Genomic DNA, 21,786 nt, shown 5'->3' with positions numbered 1-21,786 from the left:
CACAGAGTTTGCCTGTTTATGCAGACACTGGTTAGGATTGGAATGTGCCACACTGTCTTTCCCTACTTTACTTCTTTATAGGATGGAGATTTATTCTGGGTTAGATGAATGATTGAGCAAAGATATCCTCTCCAGAATACTTTGGGGTCTTAAGTTACTCAGTTTGATCCATTTTGAGTTGATTTGCATAGAGCAGGAGAGACGGGGATCTAGTGTTACTCTTCAATGTGTAGCTACTCAATTTGCCTGACATCACCTGTTTAAGAATACCTGTTCTCCAACACACCTTTATTAAGTAAGGATCAGATGGCTGTAACTACATGAGTTATTTCTCAGTCCTCTCTTCTATTCCATTGACACATAATGCATGCGTTTAAATAAAATCCTGCCTTTTATTATCCTGACTCAGTCTAATTTTGAAATTAGGTAATGTGATACTGGGAGCATTTGTGGTTTTGATCAGGATTCCTCTGGCTATTCAAAAGAATCTTTTTTAACAATAAAAAAAGTCCTTTAATATTGACCTCTAGCCTGTATATCAGTGCTTCTCACTCTTCCTAAAGCTGTAGCCCTTTAATAGAGTCCTTGTGCTTTGGTGACCCCTAACTATAACCTTACAAAGTGGTTGCAATCCACAAATTACAAAACGTTACTCTACACACACCCACACACTTGACCTCACTCTCCCGAAGGTATAAATTGACTCTCTCCATAACAAGTACATCACACACACACACACACACACACACACACACACACACACACACACACACACACACGTGTAAAGTCTTAAAATATCTGGTATAATTCAGCAGTGCATCTGTCCCATCTTATCCTTGTTGAAGAAGTTGGACACTTTTTTTTTTACTACAGCTTCAATATCATTGCTTTTTAAAGGTATATATTTGGAACAAGGTTTTACTGTGCAGCCCTGGCTATCCAGGGACTCACTCTGTAGACTAGGCTGACCTAAATCTCACAGAGATCTTTGGGCTTCTGCCTTCCAAATGCTGAGATTAAGGTATGTGTGTCACCAAGATCAATAACATTGTTTTTTACATTTCATTTAGGTGTTTTTATACCCTGCAAATGGTTATGAGTCATGAAGTGGGTGCTGAGACTTCAACTTGGGTGCTGTGGATGAGCAACTGGGCCTCTTAATCACCAAGCTATCGCTCCAGTCCATTACATGGTTTTTGGTCAAAAGAATAAGATATGAATTATATTTCTGTCTCTGAGTGGAAACATGACAGTCTGAATTATTCAAGGCCTATAATATAGATACATAGCATAGGCTCCTCCCATCAAATTAATTCAGATGGATTTGTCAATCAAATGGACAGAAAACAAACTTCAAAAACTATAACCTTGAAACATAAGTCATCTAAAGACCTTAAAAGGATACAAGAAATAACTATCCCTTCGATGAATTGATGTACTTATACATTCTAGGAACCCCTCCCTTGATGCAGCTGCTTACAGATTGTCCGGTTAGATTTATTTTTTCTTTTTGGTCACCTTGGCAAAAACCAGGATCAACAGGTAAGAAGGAACTTCTGTTGAAAAATTCTCCCCTTAAACGTGGCTATACAGAAGTCTGTGGAGGAATTTTCTTGAATAAGGGCTAATGCAGGAGGCCCCAGCAAATGTGTTGTTGTTGTTTTTTTTTTTTTTTTTTGTTTTGCTTGTATTGTTTTGTAGACACCATTTTGATAAAGAGTGGACAGGCATGAGGTCAGCTTACATCAGATGATAAAGGAATAAGTGGGATCCAATGGGGAATTTAGGAAGGATTGTATCAAATTTAGTAAGTAGTTTTCTCCTCTGTGTCCCTGTGTCTGACAGGATGAGGTTGGTCCTTTTCCTCAGGTATACTAAGGGAACTAACTTCTCAACGAAAGCCGCTTCTCAAATGCCAGCACACCTCAGCATTGAAGGAAAAGAGACACAACTCCATTCTGCTGACCTTGGCAACTTGATGAGTTCCCTGGGAATTTTAGGAACTTTGACTAAGGACAATCCAGGATTCCCAGCTTCAATATTGAAAAGAATTTTGGGATTAAACAGTTTATCAGAAGAGTTGGAGCCTTTTATTAAAGATATTTTTTATTATAGATATAATCATGAAGCTTAAGAGAAAGAGACATGCTCAGAAGAAAGTAAGATACACGGGAGATTACAAATATGGGTTTGTAAAAGAGAGCAAAATGTACCGAGGTGTGGGAACATGTAGTGCCATATTGGATTTGGGTCTGGCCGCTTTGTAACTGCTTGGCCACAGTTAAGAAGTCATGGGATTGTTGGACAGAGGCTGAAAAGCTCTCAGGGAGAACTTTCCCTCGGGATGGAGACCCTCTAACTCTAATGACCAGACCGAGACACCACAGGATGCAATCAGCAAGAGGATTTGGTTTATTGTCGGGATACACAGGCACAGGCACCTGAGGGCGCTTCAGTCACTCGGGGGACTGGCGCGCCCCACGGAACCAAGGATGGGCTTTTATAGGATTTTGGGGAGCAGAAGCAAGCATACAGAAGCAGATGCATGGTTACAGGGATATAATTGGTGGATTCTAATGTGGCAAGGGTTCAGCCCAGGGGCAAGTTTCTTAGCTACCTTCCTGAAACATAACGGCTGACTCGGCCCCCCCACCAGGGTGTGGGACCTCTCCCGGGGCTTTTCTCATTGTCAGGTGCTCAACCGCAGTCGTCCTGTTGCCAGGCCTTCAACCAAACACATCCTGCTTGGCAGCCGCTGTGTAATCAGTGTTCTAACCTTTCTCTGAACCAGTCATCTTAAGTACAGCCTTGCAAAATGGCGTTACTGCTGCTAAGCTGGGGTCTTTCATTCCCCCATTTTTTTTTTGTTAACTTTGAGTGAAATCTTTCACTCGACTTGGTCAAGAAATTTCTGTCTCTTGTTGTCTCAGCCTATGGTATTGCTGCGTCAGTACGAGGGTCTGAATGATTGAAAGTCTATCCCTCATGAACTGTACCAGCCTATTAAGGATGCAGGGTCCAAAAAGAAGAATGAGGAGAAGAATAAGTAGGGGTCCCATCAGGGTAGACAGGAGGGTAGGAAACCAAGGGGATCGGTTAAACCACCCCTCGAACCATCCCTGTTGGGAATCAAACAGTTTTTGTCTTTGGGCCAGGCGTTCTCGAAGCTTAGCCATATTATCTCTTACTATTTTAGTATGGTCTGTATAGAAACAGCACTCTTCTTTTAGAGCAGCACATAATCTACCCTCGCGGAGGAACAACATATCTAGCCCTCGTCTATTTTGGAGGACCACTTCAGACAACGATGTTAAGGACTTTTCTAATGTATTCACAGACTCTTCTATAGCTTTAAGATCTGCATTCATGGCTGCTTGTAACTGACGGAAATGGCCAGTTTCAATGAGTGCAGTGGTCCCGGTCCCTATACCCGCGGCCACTCCCCCCAAGGTGATTCCTCCTAGGAGTAAAGCTAAAGTCAGGGTGGCAGGCTCTTGTCGGAAACGAGTCTGTCTCTCGAAAAACGAGTATATATACTCGGATTCATGGTAGGTGACTTTGGGCCAAATTTCTATTAATACACAATAGTCAGAGGATTGGTTGAGGACTGTGGCTGAGATGCAGGGTGTTAGTCCGGTATTGTAGGCCCAGTATGTGCCTTTTGGGGCTTGCAGGAAGTAGTTCCCGATGGGAATCTTCTGAGTGGTGTTGTAGAGGGTCTGGTGTCTGCGTACCCACACGGTGTCTCCAATCTGGAACGGGTGTGGCACCACCGGATGCTCAAGCTTGTCCTGGTAAGCAGCGGCCAAAGGTCTCCAGACGTCTCTCTGCACAATCTGTAGGGCCTGTAAATGGGCCCTCAGAGAAGGGCTGTCAGCAAAATCAGCAATGTTTGAATCAAAGAAATGGACAAATGGGGGTGGTGCTCCATACATTATTTCAAAAGGAGTTAGACCATGGGGGCCCGGGGTATTCCGGGCCCGATATAGAACTAGGGGAAGGAGGGCCACCCAATCCTTTGAGCCAGTTGCAAGCGTAAGTTTGGATAAAGTCTCCTTAATTGTTTTATTCATGCGTTCTACCTGACCTGAACTCTGGGGTCTATAGGCACAATGTAATTTCCATTCAATCCCCAGCAATTTGGCCACCAACTGACTTACTTGGGAGACGAAAGCGGGCCCGTTGTCCGACCCCAATGCTTGAGGCATGCCATACCTGAGAAAGATTTCCTCGAGGAGCTTCTTGGTGACCATTTTTGCAGTCTCGTGCTTTGTGGGGAAGGCTTCGACCCATCCTGAGAAGGTGTCTACAAACAGTAGGAGATACTTGTATCCATATATACCTGGTTTAATTTCAGTAAAATCAATTTCTCAATGGATGTCGGGACGGTGTCCCCTAGGACGAACTCCTTGTCCAATCATGGTCCTTCTCGGGTTAACCTGAGCGCACGCTTTGCAACTCTCAGTCACCTTTTGTATCTCTTTGTCCCGATTTAAAAAACACAGATTTATCTCTTCTCGATCTAGTAAGGTTTTCATCTTCTTAAACCCCAAATGGGTTAATTTATGTAGAAAGGAGATCAATTCAAAAGTCATTTTTATTGGCATAACTGTCTTTTCTTTGTAGACCCACTGTTTTAGTTGAGGGTGGTAGATGGCCCCCATTTTTTTTAGGAGCTCTATGTCCTCATGGGCATAAACCCAACTGGTTTGTCCCACTGGTGGGGGCGTGGGTTGGTCTGGGCTATTTAAGGACAAGATTTGTTTGCTCATGGCCGCTTCTCGCGCCGTGGCATCGGCCAGCCGGTTTCCTCGTGCCTCTGGGTTATGCCCTTTCTGGTGTCCTGGACAATGCATAATACTCAGTCTTTTGGGCAAGAATAGGGCTTCTAAGAGGGCCAGAATTTCAGCCTTATTTTTAATATCTTTATCCTCAGATGTGAGCAGCCCCCGCCTCCGGTAGATCTCCCCGTGGATGTGTGCCGTGGCAAAGGCATAACGGCTGTCTGTATATATATTTAGCCTCTTACCTTTTGCCGTCTTGAGCGCCTGAGTCAAGGCGATGAGTTCAGCCCGTTGTGCGGAGGTACCAGCAGGCAGGGCTTTCGCCCAAATCACTTTGTCCTCCGTAGTGACCGCAGCTCCAACCTTTTGCTCTCCCTCTGCCAAGAAGCTGTTGCCATCCGTGTACCATGTGTGGTCAGCATTCTGAAGAGGCTGGTCCGATAGGTCCGGCCTGGTTCCATGTACTTCTGCGAGGATTTGTAGGCAGTCATGCTGTTCTGCCTCCTCTGGTAGAGGAAGCAAGGTGGCAGGATTGAGGGCGACTACGGGCCCAAACTGAACCCGTTCTGCATCCAGTAACAAGGCTTGGTAGTGGGTCATGCGAGAATTAGAGAGCCAGCGGTCTGGGGGCTGCTTTACCAAGGCCTCCACTGCGTGGGGTGTTAGGATGGTGAGTGGCTGTCCCAAAGTCAATTTTCTAGTGTCCTTGATCAGGACAGCAATAGCAGCCACCATCTTTAGGCACGGTGGCCAGCCGGAAGCCACAGGGTCTAATTTCTTAGACAGGTAGGCCACAGGGCGTTTCCAGGGTCCCAACCTTTGTGTTAGGACCCCTTTAGCATACCCCTGTTTCTCATCGATGAACAGTTACTGAGCAAATTGTAAGGGTTTTGGAACAGTCGGATGAATATCTTCTACCCTCTTGTTGACCTCTCTCAAGTCTTGTACTGGCCTATAATCTCCAGTGCCGTGTTTCTTAACAGGCAGAAGAGGCGTATTCCAAGGCGACCGGCAGGGGACTAGGATGCCTTGATCCAGAAGCCTCGTAATGTGAGGCCTTATACCTTGATAAGCTTCATGTGACAGGGGGTATTGTTTTATGGAGACTGGAATTAAGGGGGGCTGTTGGAGCGCCAACCCCATCCCACCAGTCTCTGCCCAAGCCAGTGGAAAATTCGTGACCCAAGTGTCTATTTCTAGGGATTGTGGCTTGTCCTGTCCCGGTTCATATAGTCTATATTCATCCTCTAATTGTAGGGTTAGAACTTGAAGGGGAGTTCTGTGGGGGCCAGTTATTTGGGCCCCTCCTTCCTCAAAATGAATTTGTGCTTTTAGTTTGGTGAGCAGGTCACGGCCCAGCAGAGGGTACGGGCAGTCCGGAACATGTAAAAAGGAATGGGTCACCTTACCGTTAGCCAGCTGAACCCGGCGGTCCGTAGTCCATCGGTATTGTTTCTCACCAGTAGCTCCTTGTACCCAGGCTGTCCGGTCGCTGAGTTGTCCTGAAGCTCGGGTGAGGACTGAATGCTGGGCTCCTGTGTCTACCAGGAAAGTAACCGGCTGCCCCCCAACTTTAAGCGTTACCCTGGGCTCAGGGGGGGGGGCTCCTGGCCCTGACCTCCCTAATCTTTATCTAGAGCCAAGAGGGAGGTTCGTGGTCGAGGCTTTCGGGGTCCGCCAGGCTTCTTGGGGCACTCTCTGGCCCAGTGCCCTTTCTCTTTGCAATAGGCACATTGATCTTTATCCAGCTTCAGCCCCTTTCGAGCTCCCCCCTATCTCCCTTCCTTTCTTGGCCCTGAACTACGGCGGCCAAGATTCGACTCAATTCTCTCTCTTCCCTCTCTCTGCGAACTCTATCTTCTTTTTCTTTCAGCTTCTTTAAGTAAATCCTGTAATGTATAGCCCTGTAAATTTTTTAACCTCTGTAACTTAGTCTTCCTGTAATACCTGTTTTACCTGAGCCAAATTAGTAGGGCGTTGTATAGCCCCTCGGAGACCCGCTAGAAGCAACTGGCGATAAAGGCGTAGGTGTCCCTTACCTTCAGCTGTATTAAAATCCCAGTTTGGTCTCTTAAGTGGGAATGTAGCATCAATTTCCTCAGGCAGCTGGGTGGGACACCCATCATCTCCCAGAACATGCTTTCTGGCCTCTAGGAACACTCTTTGTTTTTCTTCTGAGGTTAAGAGGGCCTGTAAGAGCTGTTGGCAGTCATCCCAAGTAGGCTGGTGGGTAAGTAAAACAGATTCTATTAGGTCGGTGAGTGCCACCGGATCATTGGAGAAAGAAGGGTTGTGTTGTTTCCAATTGTAAATGTCAGCTGCTGAAAACGGCCAGTATTGGGTCTGGCCACCGGTTCCCTGTCTAAGTGGGAAAGTCTGGGAGGTTGAATCTGGCATCACCTAGCGTTTATTGCGCAATCTCCCTGCGACAGGGGAGAAACCCTTATCAGACTGTGGCCCGCCGGCGGCTCTGTCTCCTCCGTTTCAGCCGGGCCTGTCAGAGAGAAGATCTATGAGAGGGGAGTTTGGATCTGCCGGGAGGAGAGGTTTCTTAGAAGGCTCTGATTTCACAAAGGTAGAGACTGTCCCATGTTAGTTCTAAGGAAGATTAGGACACAGAGAAAACAAACAACACCAACAGTCAAACAAACAACAGACAGGCGTGCTGCACAGCTTTGGTACCAAACTGAAAGCAAAAAGTCAGATGGAGGTGGCAAAGGTCCGGGGCCCTCTGAAAGCCAAAAATACAGACAGAGGTGCCGTAAGTCCGGATCCTCCTCCTCTAACCAGAGTCCCAGATTGGGCCCCGAAAAGTCGGGCCCCTAACACCCTTGGAATGTCTTCCAGGGCTGCGGGGCGAGAAGTCCGAGCTCTTCAGCTCCTTCTTCGTCCCGCCCAAATTCCAAACAACCTGGCTGAGCGCTCACAGAACAGACCTGGCTGAGTGCTCACAGAACAGTCAGAATAAGGCAGAACGAGACAGAATCAGACAGACGCCGGCCGGCTTACCTCCCAGTGGGTGGTCGGTGGTCCCTGGGTGGAGGATCTCCTTTCCTGGCCAACGCACCAAATGAAAAGCTCTCAGGGAGAACTTTCCCTCGGGATGGAGACCCTCCAACTCTAATGACCAGACCGAGACACCACAGGATGCAATCAGCAAGAGGATTTGGTTTATTGTCGGGATACACAGGCACAGGCACCTGAGGGCGCCTCAGTCACTCGGGGGACTGGCGCGCCCCACGGAACCAAGGATGGGCTTTTTATAGGATTTTGGGGAGCAGAAGCAAGCATACAGAAGCAGATGCATGGTTACAGGGATATAATTGGTGGATTCTAATGTGGCAAGGGTTCAGCCCAGGGGCAAGTTTCTTAGCTACCTTCCTGAAACATAACGGCTGACTCGGCCCCCCCACCAGGGTGTGGGACCTCTCCCGGGGCTTTTCTCATTGTCAGGTGCTCAACCGCAGTCGTCCTGTTGCCAGGCCTTCAACCAAACACATCCTGCTTGGCAGCCGCTGTGTACTCAGTGTTCTAACCTTTCTCTGAACCAGTCATCTTAAGTACAGCCTTGCAAAATGGCATTACTGCTGCTAAGCTGGGGTCTTTCAAGGCCTCTCCCGTGTATTTACGGCACGGGAAGAAAAGACCAAGTAGTAACACCCGGTGTCTCCACTGCATGACCTCTGCTGAGCCCGGCTGATGCATGTGGAACTGACACACCTGGACCACACCTTGGTGGTGGTCAATTTACTTCTGCCTTTTACTTCCTCAGCCTTTATCCTTGAGATTTAGGCTGGTCTTCTGGGATTTCTCCCTAATTAATTCAGGTCTCCTAGTTGGTCTTTTGTTACCTAAGTCATGAGCCAGGTAGTCACGAGCCAGGGTTTCCCACTGTGCTTCCCAGTTATTTTCTACCTGGAGACTTGGGTATATAAGTGGTGAATAAAGCTACAAGAGACTCTCACTCTTCTTCCTCACTCTCACTCTTCAACCCTTCCTCTGTCTCTGTCTCTGTCTCTGTCTCTAATATATATATATATATATATATATATATATATATATATATATATATGTGTGTGTGTATATATATATATCTTCCTCTCTCTTCCTCTCCTGGCTTGACACGATAACCTGTGTGTGTGTGTGTGTGTGTTTCTTTCATCCCGTAGGCTTTCGCCCGATTCTCGGTACAGTGTCAGTGCTGGCGCCGACAAATGGAGGTCCCACCGAGATCGGAGAAGAAAGGGGGTACCACCTACGGGACGTCCCTGGAGCACGGCCGGCATAGGAGAAGGGACGGATTGGGGTAAGATGGGCCAGAAAAGGCCAGGATGATTTGGGCTAGCCTCAGTAAATCTTGTCATAAAAAAGGCACAAGGTAACGGTAAAGTGTTTTTGCATATGCGTTCTGTTAGAGTTATATTTTGGTCTTTGGACCCTGACTAGAGATAGTTTACACCCTAGACATGAGAGAGAATGGGTTTGGGAAAAACAGTCCTCCCGGACTCTCCGAGGTTGCTTTGGAGAAAGAGAAAAACCTTTTCAGAGCTCTCCTAGGAACAGAGGGAAAGCAGGAGACGTCCTACCTCTCTGCTGGCTCCTATTGGAGAAATGCTTATTTCTGGTTCTGGGTTCCATAGGTAGGATATGTGTGTCCCTTCGGTGGGACACCATCTAGTTTTTTCCCTTTATGTCTATTGTCTGTCCTTGGTGTACCAAGCTGTCCATGTCTGTCAGTTTATGTCTGTGGTTTTTGTTTCTCTTGTTTAAATGTTTTATGTTTCATGTTCAAAAGAAAAAATGGTAAAAACTTTATCTGTCAATCGTTCACATCTTGATTTGGTTTTAACTCGTTTCAAAAAGGAAAAAATGAATAAAGAGCAGTTTCAATCGGCCTTTAGAGCCCTGCACCTGTAGCTAGGAGCATAGGTCAGCTGGAGAAGCTGCCCGGGGGTGAGCGTCTACATGAGCTGATCTTAAAGGCGCCAGCAGCTCCTCAGCTTCTATGTTAAGGGAGCGGATGGTTGTTTCTCTTAGAAAAATCCCTGACTTATTCTTAGCAGGTGACAAGGTGCATCTCTTAATATTACAGCTAGAAAAAGTAAAAATGGTGCTTGGTCTAAATATTAAAGATATGTGTAGCCACTTCAATTTTGTTTCTTATTGGTTTTAAATGTTTAAATATGCTCTACATGCCTTGGTTATGGACTATTGGCTTTTAAGTTATAGGATATGGTTAAAAAGGTATAATGTCAGTACCAAAAAGTTGACATAAAGCTGGTAATTTGGATAAGTCATTCTAGACAACATGCAGCCTGAGCCAACCTAGGGAAATAGGTCTAAATTGAGAAAATATTTTTATGGAACTCTTATTCTAGAAACCAGGCTTCTAAAAGAATTTAGGACAATGTCTCTTTGTTGAGGTATTGGAGATCACACCATCGTGCATTCATATGTAGGAATTGGCAGTCAAACTTTGTAGCATGAAGGATAGACTCGGTGTTTTGGAGACTGGATTTTGGAGACTAGATTGTTAGAGGTTGAGTTTTGCTTTCTAAAGTTGTGGTTTGCCCTGAAGTTATCTGTATTTTAATGCTAATTCCACTGCCCCAAGGACAGCTGCCTAGTCACATACTCAGAACTCTGGTGACTTCCCAAAGTTGTGGTTGTGCTCTGGTGTTTCAAGGAGAATTTAAGGATTGTGATTAAGGATTGCCAGTGTTACATTGACTAACTCAAACTTATTTATAGTTGAGAAAAAAATCAAACAGGTAGAGATTGTTACAGGATTTACGAAGGATTGATGAGGTTTTAGAACTTGTGAGAGCATTACAGCCTGTTTGCTTACTTCAACCGCCATTTCAAGATAGATTTAGAGGATTGCTAACAGCCTTGTATTATGTAATTTTGTCGCTTCTTCAATGTAAATAGTTAGAACTTTAAATCTTTCAGTGTATATGGAAATTTTTACTACAAATCTTTGCTCTCAAAATGAGCTTTAATATTTGGGGAATAGCTGTTACACTACTCCAGAAAAGAATATTTAAAACTAATTTTAAGCTTCTAAGGATATGTTAATTGCCAAAGTACCTCACCTTACCAGAGGACTTAACTTTGTTTTCCTCATTGGAGATATAGCTTCAGTTGTGTTAATACAGAATTGTAGGCTAGAGTCATGGAAGTATTTTAAAAAGAAACCTGGTGAAACATACCTTATTCCAAACATCAATCAAATTGGTTATTACAAAATACTGATATTTGGCCTATCACTTATACAAATTTTTCAGGCAAAATTGATAATTTTACTCTTTGCATGCTTTTGGATTTACTGTAAATTGTTCATGCAACCCATAGAAAATGCGCTTACTGTATTTATAGGTGTTTCATCTAATGAAAAGGCTACATTTATGATTGGATCACTTGTTTATTCTCTTGAGTTTCTGCTGCTTCAGCACAGATTATTAGATTATGTCCTGTAGCCACTGTTTTTAAATGTTAAAAAATCAAGCTTTCAATTCATATACAGATAGCCAATGTGTGGCTTGTGGTTTACAATTGATTTCAATTACTTAATACTTTGCTAGAGGCAAGTTTTCTACATGAAATCAGTGAGTGATGATTTCAGTGTAAATTGTCTGACAACTCACTGTCCTTTCAGTGGTCTGGCTCAGAGAACTAAACAAAACCATAGACCCAGCTCTTTGAAAATGGTAATGGAGTTGATAACACACCCTCACGAAAAGAGGAAGACTCCATTTGCTTACTTTCAATGCCCAGCCTCACCCTGCCAACTCAGGGATTTCTAAATAAGGCTAAATCTGGACCTTTTTTACAGGATTTGACATTTCTAATTAATGCTTATGTTTAGGCAAATAAAGCTGGTGAGGGGCTGGAGAGATGGCTTAGTGGTTAAGAGCACTAAGTACTGTTCCTTTATAGGCCATTTAAGAACTCAAACTGGATTGCCTGGACCCCTTAGCAAGGGAGGACAATGATACCAGGCAGATTATAGGTCTTACATAGAAACAATTAGTCAAAAAATCTCATTCTTTATATCACCAAAACAATAATTTGGTAAACAAGTCAATTTATAAATACTCAGTGTCCTCAATTTAATCCTCGAGGACTTATTTTAATAAATAATATTTTAACAAAATTTCAATAAATAAAAAGGGGGAGTTATCCCTGTATGCTAAATAATACTCTTTTTATTTCAATTTTAAAATTTGAATGCCAAGGTTTATGGCACCCTACAACTAGGCATACTTCTGCCTAGGTGAAATAGAAAGATCCACATATTGGCATGATCCTGTCCAGGTATTTTATATGGGGAAGAGGGAATCTTTGTGTTTTTTCTACAGGATGCTACAGGAGTGTGCCAGCTGCCTGAGTGGCTGGTGAGACATGCTGATCCTGGGAGCATGAAGATTCAGCTCTCATGGTTCGGGTTCCTGGAGTCATTCCTGTGCCCTTAGAGGAAGACGGAGGATTCCCCCTCATCTTTTGTCATCACAGAAATTCTGGCGTTGCTGCAGTCATTGTGTCCCGTCCCACTGCGGCCTGCGCTCCAACCCTCTGTGCACTGCTGATTGCTGGAGAAGACTGGACTCCAGCTGTTACCCCTGCCCCCCTCATTCCCCTGGTGACTCTTGCTGCCTTGACTGGTGTTGTTATCTTGCAGTCTGTAGCTTCACAGGAATGCCATCTGTGTGAAGCTGCTGTGGACTGGGGAACTCTGCCCTGGTTGTGCAGATCTCAGAAATGGTTCCATTGTCTGCTGGTTGTTCCAGAGAAGAATGACCGATCCTGAACTGTCCTGGGAAAGACCTTGGCATTTTCGCTGCTATTGTAGCAGCCATTACTGCTGCAGCCATTGTGTCTGCAGTGTCTGGAGTTACCCTCCCCCAATCTATTGTTAGGCAAGCACAGTGGGTGAACTTTCTGGAGTAGTTGCTAACAATTGGGAATTCTAAATTTTATTATAGGAGCAGCTTGACTACAGCCCTTGGTGGTAGCAGCTGAGGAGAACCAGATGAGGTGCCCAGTACTTATCGGGAGAGGCTCAACTTCCACAATCTCTTAAATTAATGCCATCTGGCCCCTGCTCTTTCGCCCCTGGGGTAAAGTAAGAGGAATGAGAGGATGATCCAATGTAGCTATCCTCAGGGAAGAGCAACTTCCTCTGACCCTTGACTAATCTAAGACAGGAACCTTGGGGGTGACAAGGTGATCCTATGACGGATAAGGCTGGGGTTTGAGAGGTCGATCCTAAGACAGAGGTGGCTACATCCCGTTTAAATGTACGGGCCAGTCAAATGCTCCTCTGCCCAGTTTCTCCCCCAATAAACACACACGTATAGCCCAGAACGGTGTGTTACAGCATAAGTTCATTCATAGCCATTGGGTTGCAGTCCTAACTGCAAGAGTGGCTCGCCATGGCCGAGCTGGGCACTCTGTGAGGCATGTCTGATCTCTCTCAGACCACTACTTCCACCTAATGGTCTTTTATAAAAGAATAACGGGGGAGATGCAGTGAGCCATATTGGATTTGGGCCTGGCTGCTTTGTAACTGCATGGCCACAGTAAAAGTCATGGGATTGTTGGACAGAGGCCTCTCCCATGTGTTTATGACACAGGAAGAAAAGACCAAGTAGTAAACACCCGGTGTCTCCACTGCATGACCTCTGCTGAGCCCGGCTGATGCATGTGGAACTGACACACCTGGACCACACCTGGGTGGTGGTCAATTTACTTCTGCCTTTTGCTTCCTCAGCCTTTATCCTTGAGATTTAGGCTGATCTTCTTGGATTTCTCCCTAATTAATTCAGGTCTCCTAGTTGGTCTTTTGTTACCGAAGTCACGAGCCAGGTAGTCACGAGCCAGGGTTTCCCACTGTGCTTCCCAGTTATTTTCTACCTGGAGACTTGGGTATATAAGTGGTGAATAAAGCTACAGGAGTCTCTCACTCTTTTTCCTCACTCTCACTCTTCCTTCCGCTCTTCCTCCCCCCCCCCTCTCTCTCTCTCTCTCTCTCTCTCTCTTCCTCTCTTCCTCTCCTGGTTTGACACGATAACCTGTGTGTGTGTATGTGTGTTTCTTTCATCCTGTAGGCTTTCGCCCGATTCTCGGTACCGTGTCGGTGCTGGCGCTGACAAATGGAGGTCCCACCGAGATCGGAGAAGAAAGGGGGTACCACCTACGGGACGTCCCTGGAGCCTGGCCGGCATAGGAGAAGGGACAGATTGGAGGTAAGATGGGCCAGAAAAGGCCTGGATGATTTGGGCTAGCCTGAGTAAAACTTGTCATAAAAAAGGGACAAGGTCATGGTAAAGTGTTTTTGCATATGCGTTCTGTTAGAGTTATATTTTAGTCTTTGGACCCTGACTAGAGATAGTTTACACCCTAGACATGAGAGAGAACGGGTTTGGGAAAAACAGTCCTCCCGGACTCTCCGCAGATGCTTTGGAGAAAGAGAAAAATCTTTTCAGAGCTCTCCTACGAATAGAGGGAAAGCAGGAGACGTCCTGCCTCTCTGCTGGCTCCTATTGGAGAAATGCTTATTTCTGGTTCTGGGTTCCATAGGTAGGATATGTGTGTCCCTTCGGTGGGACACCATCTAGTTTTTTCCCTTTATGTCTATTGTCTGTCCTTGGTGCACCAAGCTGTCCATGTCTGTCAGTTTATGTCTGTGGTTTTTGTTTCTCGTTGTTTAGATGTTTTATGTTTCATGTTCAAAAGGAAAAATGGTAAAAACTTTATCTGTCAATCGTTCACACCTTGTTTTGGTTTTAACTCCTTTTGAGAAGGAACAAATGAGTGAAAAGCAGTTTCAATCGACCTTTAGAGCCCTGCACCTGTAGCTTGGAGCATAGGTCAGCTGGAGAAGCTGCCCGGGGGCTAAGCGTCTCCACGAGCTGATCTTAAAGGCACCAACAGCTCCTCAGCTTCTATGTTAAGGGAGCGGATGGTTGTTTCTTTTAGAAAAATCCCTGACTTATTATGAGACTTAGCAGGTGACAAGGTGCTTCTCTTAAAATCATAGCTAGAAAAGTAAAAATGGTGCTTGGTCTAAATATTAAAGATAGGTGTAGCAACTTCAATTTTGTTTCTGATTGGTTTTAAATGTATAAATGTGCTCTACATGCCTTGGTTATGGACTATTGGCTTTTAAGTTATTGGATATGATTAAAAAGGTATAATATTGGTGACAGAAAGTTGACATAAAGCTGGTAATTTGGATGGAGTCATTCTGGACAACATGTGGCATGAGCCAACCTAGGGAAACAGGTCTAAATTGAGATAATATTTTTATAGAATTCGTACTCTAGAAACCAGGCTTCTAAAAGAATTTAGGACAATGTCTCTTTGTTGAGGTATTGGAGACCGCACCATCGTGCGTTCATATGTAGGAATTGGCAGTCAAACTGAAAGACCCCAGCTTAGCAGCAGTAACGCCATTTTGCAAGGCTATATTTAAGATGACTGGTTCAGAAAAAGGTTAGAACACTGAGTACACAGCGGCTGCCAAGCAGGATGTGTTTGGTTGAAGACCTGGCAACAGGACGACTTCGGTTGAGCACCTGACAATGAAAAAAAAAGCCCCGGGAGAGGTCCCACACCCTGGTGGGGGGCTGAGTCAGTTGTTATGTTCCAGAAAGGTAGCTAAGAAACTTGCCCCCGGGCTGAACCCTTGGGGGGCCGAGTCAGCCGTTATGTTTCAAGAAGGTAGCTAGGAAACTTGCTCCCGGGCTAAACCCTTGCCATATTAGAATCCACCAATTATATCCCTGTAACCATGCATCTGCTTCTGTATGCTTGCTTCTGCTCCCCAAAATCCTATAAAAGCCCATCCTTGGTTCCGTGGGGCGCGCCAGTTCCCCGAGTGACTGAGGCGCCCGCAGGTGCCTGTGCCTGTGTATCCCGACAATAAACCAAATCCTCTTGCTGATTGCATCCTGTGGTGTCTCGGTCTGGTCTTTGGAGTTGGAGGGTCTCCATCCCGAGGGAAAGTTCTCCCTGAGAGCTTTTCATTTGGTGCATTGGCCGGGAAAGGAGATCCTCCACCCAGGGACCACCGACCACCCACTGGGAGGTAAGCCGGCCGGCGTCTGTCTGATTCTGTCTCCTTCTGCCTTATTCTGTCTGTTCTGTGAGCGCTCAGCCAGGTCTGTTCTGTGAGTGCTCAGCCAGGTTCTGTGGGCGCTCAGCCGGGTCTGTTCTGTGAGCGCTCAGCCGGGTTCTGTGAGCGCTCAGTCGGGTCTGTTCTGTGAGCGCTCAGCCGGGTCTGTTCTGTGAGCGCTCAGCCAGGTTCTGTGAGCGCTCAGCCAGGTCTGTTCTTTGAGCGCTCAGCCAGGTTCTGTGAGCGCTCAGCCAGGTCTGTTCTGTGAGCGCTCAGCCAGGTCTGTTCTGTGAGCGCTCAGCCAGGTTGTTTGGAATTTGGGCGGGACGAAGAAGGAGCTGACGAGCTCGGACTTCTCGCCCCGCAGCCCTGGAAGACGTTCCAAGGGTGTTGGGGCCCGACTTTTCGGGGCCCAATCTGGGAGAGGAGAAAGATCCGGACTAACGGCACCTCTGTCTGTATTTTTGGCTTTCAGAGGGCCCCGGACCTTTGCCACCTCCATCTGACTTTTTGCTTTCAGTTTGGTACCAAAGCCGTGCAGCACGCCTGTCTGTTGTTTGTTTGACTGTTGGTGTTGTTTGTTTTCTCTGTGTTCTAATCTTCCTTAGAACTAACATGGGACAGTCCCTAACAACGCCCCTAAGTCTCAGTCTTGATCATTGGAAAGACGTCCACGGTCGGGCACACAACCAGTCCGTCGAGGTTAAAAAAGGAAAATGACAGACTCTCTGCACATCCGAGTGGCCCACTTTTGGAGCGGGATGGCCAGTGAATGGCACATTTAATAAGATCATTATTTTACAGGTTAAAGATCGGGTCGTCCACGGACATCCTGACCAGGTTTCTTATATTATCACTTGAGAGAGTATCGCCTTAAACCCCCCCTCCTGGGCGGAACCCTTCGTGGACCTGAATTGGCCTCCCCTCAAGCCCCAGCCTGTCCCCTCGGCCCCGCCCGGTCTGCCGGCCACGTCTTCCTCTCTCTACCTTTGTGAAATCAGAGCCTTCTAAGAAACCTGTCCTCCCGGCAGACCCAAACTCCCCTCTCATAGATCTTCTCTCTGACAGGCCCGGCTAAAACGGAGGAGACAGAGCCGCCGGCCAGATCAGTTGCCGGGCCACAGTCTGATAAAGGTTTTTCCCCTGTCGCAGGGAGATTGCGCAATAAGCGCGAGGTGATGCCAGATTCAACCTCCCAGACTTTAACCGGTGGCCAGACCCAATACTGGCCGTTTTCAGCAGCTGACATTTACAATTGGAAACAACACAACCCTTCTTTCTCCAAAGATCCGGTGGCACTCACCGACCTAATAGAATCTGTTTTACTTACCCACCAGCCTACTTGGGATGACTGCCAACAGCTCTTACAGGCCCTCTTAACCTCAAAAAAAAAAAAAAAAAACAAAGAGTGTTCCTAGAGGCCAGAAAGCATGTTCTGGGAGATGATGGGCGTCCCACCCAGCTGCCTGAGGACCAAACTGGGATTTTAATACAGCTGAAGGTAAGGGACACCTACGCCTTTAACGCCAGTTGCTTCTAGCGGGTCTCCGAGGGGCTATACGACGCCCTACTAATTTGGCTCAGGTAAAACAGGTATTACAGGAAGCAGGGGAAACTCCCTCCGCCTTTCTAGAGAGACTTAAGGAGGCCTACCGTATGTACACTCCCTATGACCCAGATGACCCATGACAAATGACGAGTGTCTCTATGTCCTTCATCTGGCAGGCTGCTCCAGATATCAGGACTAAGTTACAGAGGTTAGAAAATTTGCAGGGCTATACATTACAGGATTTACTTAAAGAAGCTGAAAAGATTTTTAATAAGAGAGAGAATTGAGTCGAATCTTGGCCGCCGTAGTTCAGGGCTAAGAAAGGAAGGGAGATAGGGGGGAGCTCGAAAGGGGCTGAAGCTGGATAAAGATCAATGTGCCTATTACAAAGAGAAAGGGCACTGGGCCAGAGAGTGCCCCAAGAAGCCTGGCGGACCCCGAAAGCCTCGACCACGAACCTCCCTCTTGGCTCTAGATAAAGATTAGGGAGGTCAGGACCAGGAGCCCCCCCTGAGCCCAGGGTAACGCTTAAAGTTGGGGGGCAGCCGGTTACTTTCCTGGTAGACACAGGAGCCCAGCATTCAGTCCTCACCCGAGCTTCAGGACAACTCAGCGACCGGACAGCCTGGGTACAAAGAGCTACTGGTGAGAAACAATACCGATGGACTACGGACCGCCGGGTTCAGCTGGCTACTGGTAAGGTGACCCATTCCTTCTTACATGTTCCGGACTGCCCGTACCCTCTGCTGGGCCGTGATCTGCTCACCAAACTAAAAGCACAAATTCCTTTTGAGGAAGGAGGGGCCCAAATAACTGGCCCCCACGGAACTCCCCTTCAAGTTCTAACCCTATGAACCGGGACAGGACACTGGCTTGGGCAGAGACTGGTGGGATGGGGTTGGCGCTCCAACAGCCCCCCTTAATTACAACTCCAGTCTCCATAAAACAATACCCCCTGTCACATGAAGCTTATCAAGGTATAAGGCCTCACATTACGAGGCTTCTAGATCAAGGCATCCTAATCCCCTGCTGGTCGCCTTAGAATACGCCTCTTCTGCCTGTTAAGAAACCCGGCACTGGAGATTATAGGCCAGTACAAGACTTGAGAAAGGTCAACAAGAGGATAGAAGATATTCATCTGACTGTTCCAAACCCTTACAATTTGCTCAGTAACTGTTCATCGATGAGAAACAGGGGTATGCTAAAGGGGTCCTAACACAAAGGTTGGGACCCTGGAAACGCCCTGTGGCCTACCTGTCTAAGAAATTGGACCCTGTGGCCTCCGGCTGGCCACCGTGCCTAAGGATGGTGGCTGCTATTGCTGTCCTGATCAAGGATGCTAGAAAATTGACTTTGGGACAGCCACTCACCATCCTAGCACCCCATGCAGTGGAGGCCTTGGTAAAACAGCCCCCAGACCGCTGGCTCTCTAATTCTCACACCAAGACTTGTTACTGGATGCAGAACGGGTTCAGTTTGGGCCCGTAGTCGCCCTCAATCCTGCCACCTTGCTTCCTCTACCAGAGGAGGCAGAACAGCATGACTGCCTACAAATCCTCGCAGAAGTACATGGAACCAGGCCGGACCTATCGGACCAGCCTCTTCAGAATGCTGACCACACATGGTACACGGATGACAACAGCTTCTTGACAGAGGGAGAGCGAAAGGCTGGAGCTGCGGTCACTACGAAGGACAAAGTGATTTGGGCGAAAGCCCTGCCTGCTGGTACCTCCGCACAACGGGCTGAACTCATCGCCTTGACTCAGGCGCTCAAGATGACAAAAGGTAAGAGGCTAAATATATATACAGACAGCCGTTATGCCTTTGCCACGGCACACATCCATGGGGAGATCTACCGGAGGCGGGGGCTGCTCACATCTAAAGATAAAGATATTAAAAATAAGGATAAAATTCTGGCCCTCTTAGAAGCCCTATTCTTGCCCAAAAGACTGAGTACATTGTCCAGGACACCAGAAAGGGCACAACCCAGAGGCACGAAGAAACCGGCTGGCCGATGCCACGGCTCGAGAAGCGGCCATGAGCAAACAAATCTTGTCCTTAAATAGCCCAGACCAACCCACGCCCCCACCAGTGGGACAAACCAGTTGGGTTTACGCCCATGAGGACATAGAGCTCCTAAAAAAAAAATGGGGGCCATCTACCACCCTCAACTAAAACAGTGGGTCTACAAAGGACTTTTGAATTGATCTCCTTTTTACATAAATTAACCCAATTGGGGTTTAAGAAGATAAAAACCTTACTAGATTGGGAAGAGATAAATCTGTGTTTTTTGAATCGGGACAAAGCGATACAAAAGGTGACTGAGAGTTACAAAGCGTGCACTCAGGTTAACCCGGAAAAGACCATGATTGGACAAGGAGTTCGTCCTAGGGGACACCGTCCCGACATCCATTGAGAAATTGATTTTACTGAAATTAAACCAGGTACAAGTATCTCCTAGTGTTTGTAGACACCTTCTCAGGATGGGTCGAAGCCTTCCCCACAAAACACGAGACTACAAAAATGGTCACCAAGAAGCTCCTCGAGGAAATCTTTCCCAGGTATGACATGCCTCAAGCGTTGGGGTCGGACAACGGGCCCGCTTTCGTCTCCCAAGTAAGTCAGTTGGTGGCCAAATTGCTGGGGATTGATTGGAAATTACATTGTGCCTATAGACCCCAGAGTTCAGGTCAGGTAGAACACATAAATAGAACAATTAAGGAGACTTTATCCAAACTTACGCTTGCAACTGGCTCAAAGGATTGGGTGGCCCTCCTTCCCCTAGTTCTATATCGGGCCCGGAATACCCCGGGCCCCCATGGTCTAACTCCTTTTGAAATAATATATGGAACACCACCCCCATTTGTCCATTTCTTTGATTCAAACATTGCTGATTTTGCTGACAGCCCTTCTCTGAGGGCCCATTTACAGGCCCTACAGATTGTACAGAGAGACGTCTGGAGACCTTTGGCCGCTGCTTACCAGGACAAGCTTGAGCATCCGGTGGTGCCACACCCGTTCCAGATTGGAGACACCGTGTGGGTGCACAGACACCAGACCAAGAATCTCGAGCCACGGTGAAAGGACCCTACACCGTCCTCCTGACTACCCCGACCGCCCTAAAGGTAGACGGAGTCTCGACTTAGATCCACGCACCACACGTCAAGACAGTCCGGTCTGAGGAATTGACTAATCACAACACTACACCCCAGACATGGCACTCCAAACCCCTTAAAGTTAAAACTCCTACGTGGCTCCTCCTAGCCCTTTTGTGGCCTAGAGTCAGTGGGGGAATAAGCCCCCACCAGACAGAAATTTCTTGACCAAGTCGAGTGAAAGATTTCACTCAAAGTTAACAAAAAAAAAATGGGGGAATGAAAGACCCCAGCTTAGCAGCAGTAACGCCATTTTGCAAGGCTATATTTAAGATGACTGGTTCAGAAAAGGGTTAGAACACTGAGTACACAGCGGCTGCCAAGCAGGATGTGTTTGGTTGAAGGCCTGGCAACAGGACGACTGCGGTTGAGCACCTGACAATGAAAAAAAAGCCCCGGGAGAGGTCCCACACCCTGGTGGGGGGCTGAGTCAGTTGTTATGTTCCAGAAAGGTAGCTAAGAAACTTGCCCCCGGGCTGAACCCTTGGGGGGCCGAGTCAGCCGTTATGTTTCAAGAAGGTAGCTAGGAAACTTGCTCCCGGGCTAAATCCTTGCCATATTAGAATCCACCAATTATATCCCTGTAACCATGCATCTGCTTCTGTATGCTTGCTTCTGCTCCCCAAAATCCTATAAAAGCCCATCCTTGGTTCCGTGGGGCGCGCCAGTTCCCCTAGTGACTGAGGCGCCCGCAGGTGCCTGTGCCTGTGTATCCCGACAATAAACCAAATCCTCTTGCTGATTGCATCCTGTGGTGTCTCGGTCTGGTCTTTGGAGTTGGAGGGTCTCCATCCCGAGGGAAAGTTCTCCCTGAGAGCTTTTCAAAACTTTGTAGCATGAAGGATAGACTCGGTGTTTTGGAGACTGAATTTTGGAGACTAGTTTGTTAGAGGTTAAGTTTTGCTTTCCAAAGTTGTGGTTTGCCCTGAAGTTATCTGTATTTTAATGCTAATTCCACTGCCCCAAGGACAGCTGCCTAGTCACTACTCAGAACTCAGGTGACCTTGTGGTTGTGCTCTGGTGTTACAAGGAGAATTTAAGGATTGTGATTAAGGATTGCCAGTGTTTCATTGACTAACTCAAACTTATTTATAATTGAGAAAAAATCAAACAGGTAGAGATTGTTACAAGATTTACGAAGGATTGATGAGGTTTTAGAACTTGTGAGAGCATTAGAGC

The 21,786-nt window shown here is 46.8% G+C and overlaps 1 non-coding gene across 1 annotated transcript in view; it reads left to right on the top strand.

The window, feature by feature from the left end:
- The window catches only part of LOC148001990 (uncharacterized), a 66,713-nt gene that overhangs the window by 22,743 nt on the left and 22,184 nt on the right, over positions 1 to 21,786 (top strand). The window contains exon 2 of the transcript XR_015634182.1: positions 13,895 to 14,032. This is a non-coding gene — a transcript (uncharacterized LOC148001990). The remainder of the gene's footprint in view (positions 1 to 13,894; positions 14,033 to 21,786) is intronic.

This window comes from Rattus norvegicus, chromosome 12 (genome assembly GCF_021556685.1).
Source record: "Rattus norvegicus strain SHRSP/BbbUtx chromosome 12, alternate assembly SHRSP_T2T, whole genome shotgun sequence".
Taxonomy (NCBI): Eukaryota; Metazoa; Chordata; class Mammalia; order Rodentia; family Muridae; genus Rattus; species Rattus norvegicus.
The sequence above is the reverse complement of the archived record's forward strand: the minus strand, read 5'-3'. Positions and strand labels throughout refer to the sequence as shown.